General features: G+C 38.7%; 1 pseudogene; it reads left to right on the top strand.

Moving 5' to 3' along the window:
* The first annotated feature begins 985 nt into the window (after nt 1-985).
* LOC118987372 (ubiquitin-conjugating enzyme E2 D3-like) lies at nt 986-1677 on the top strand (annotated as a pseudogene).
* Nucleotides 1678-1989: the final 312 nt, after the last annotated feature.

Genomic DNA, 1989 nt, shown 5'->3' with positions numbered 1-1989 from the left:
TTCAAATCTCCTCAGTTTAGCTATATAGTTCTATGCTCCTGGCTGCTGTGTCATACGATGTTTATTGAGTTTTCCTTCTGTTGGTGGGTGTTTGCCTAAGTTTTTCCAGGTTACCAGTTGCTAGAAGGCAAACTAATTTTGCTATCTATTGATTTTAGAGGGAGGGTAAGAGTGGAGAGAAAGAGAGAGAAGGATAGACAGAGATCAGTTTGTTGTTCCACTTGTATAGGCATTCACTGGTGGATTCTTGTAAATGTGCCCAGACCAGCTTTGAACCTACAAACCTGTCACACTGGGGCAATGCTCCAACCAACTGAGCTACCCAGCAAGGGCCAGAAGGCAAACAATTTAAAATAAAAATAGAGTTATAAAAATAGGTAAAGTCCATAAACTAAAGATAAAGGAGAAAAGTGATGTAATTTAAGAAGAGATTTTTAAAGTATGTTCTGGCATAAATCAGTAATTTTCCAAAAATAGGATTATCTAGGACAGCTTCCCAAAATGCCAATTTAATTTTTCAGAACCATTCTCTTAATGTCCACAGGCAAGTAGCAAATAGGGGATATTATTAGATACTGCCAATTAAAGAACATTTAAAATGTATTCATTTTATGTAAATAATGCAACAAAAATTGGCAATTCACAGAGCTGTGAACCAGATGAATACAAACTATGAATCTTTGATTAAGATTCACAGAACTGTCTCTTTTTAATGAGTCAATTTTGGAAGTGCTTTCTGTAGAAGAGTAACTCAGAGAGAAAAATAGCAGTTCATAAAATGGAGCAAATACGCACTATGAGCAGCAGTTGAAGACAAGTAGGTCATACTTTCAGTACTCAGCAACCTAAGGAAAACAGTGTAGAAATCTAAAAAGTTCTTTATATACATATGATAGTTTATAAACTAATTTCTTCTGCTATTTCATAGGAGAGCACCTTCTTGAGAACTCAATTGCTTTGTTCTATTTTTCTATTTTAAAAAAATGGGGGTGGGCCCCCATCAGCAAGAGTGCACAAAACTAACCTTAAGTCATTGCAGACCTACAGCTCCTGTAAAGCAGCCACGAGGTTATCGCGAGACCACCTCAATACCACGCGCTTGTGTCTTGCAGAGCTGGTGTGAGACGAAGAGACAATCCTTCCCTGTCTCCAGGGTAATCAGGAGTTTCAGCCGGATATTTGAGCACACACCGAAACAGTAAGGAGCCAGATGCAAAGCATGGATGATGGCGCTGAAACAGATTAATAAGGAACTTAGTGATTCAGCCTGCGACTCTCCAGCACAATGTCCTGCAGGTCCATTTGGGGGTGATACTTTTCACTGGCAAGCCAAAGTATCACCGTTATTCACAGTCATTCTTTTTGCCAATTCATTTTCCTAAAGACAACCTCTTCAATCCACCTAAGGTTGCATTTACAACAAGAATATATCATCCAAATATTAACAGTAATGGCAGCATTTGTTTTAATAGTCTAAGATCATAGTGGTCTCCTGCTTGAACTATTTCTCAAGTCCTTCTATCTGTTTGTTCACTGCTATGTGATCCAAACCCAGATGCCCCCACCTGTGCCAGAGATTGCATGGATCTATGAAACAGAAAGAGATAATAAGTACAACAGAATATTTTGGCAAAGGACTCAGAAGTATACCATGTGATGCTACCTTAAAGTCAGAATAACCTGCATTACAGCTGGAATAAACTTTAAATTACTATTTCATTTTTTTAGCTGCTCCCCTATCAGGCCCCATCTTATTTAATTTTATTTTTTGTTTGCCTCCCTCCATTCATTCACATGCTCATCGGAGAAGACTTAAGTTCTCCCAGCTTTGGACAGTGACTGTTCTTAGAAACGGTAAAGTAGTCACAAGAGAACAGTTGCCCAAGATTCAGGATCTTTAAAAAAAATGGAGTGTGTGCATTTTGTCTTCACTTAGTTATGAGCTTAAACCACCCCTAGCTGCTCCCCCATGCGGCAGCAATCATCTGA

Source organism: Sturnira hondurensis, unplaced genomic scaffold (assembly GCF_014824575.4).
Source record: "Sturnira hondurensis isolate 20B ecotype Veracruz unplaced genomic scaffold, ASM1482457v3 Scaffold0005252, whole genome shotgun sequence".
Lineage (NCBI taxonomy): Eukaryota > Metazoa > Chordata > Mammalia > Chiroptera > Phyllostomidae > Sturnira > Sturnira hondurensis.
The sequence above is the reverse complement of the archived record's forward strand: the minus strand, read 5'-3'. Positions and strand labels throughout refer to the sequence as shown.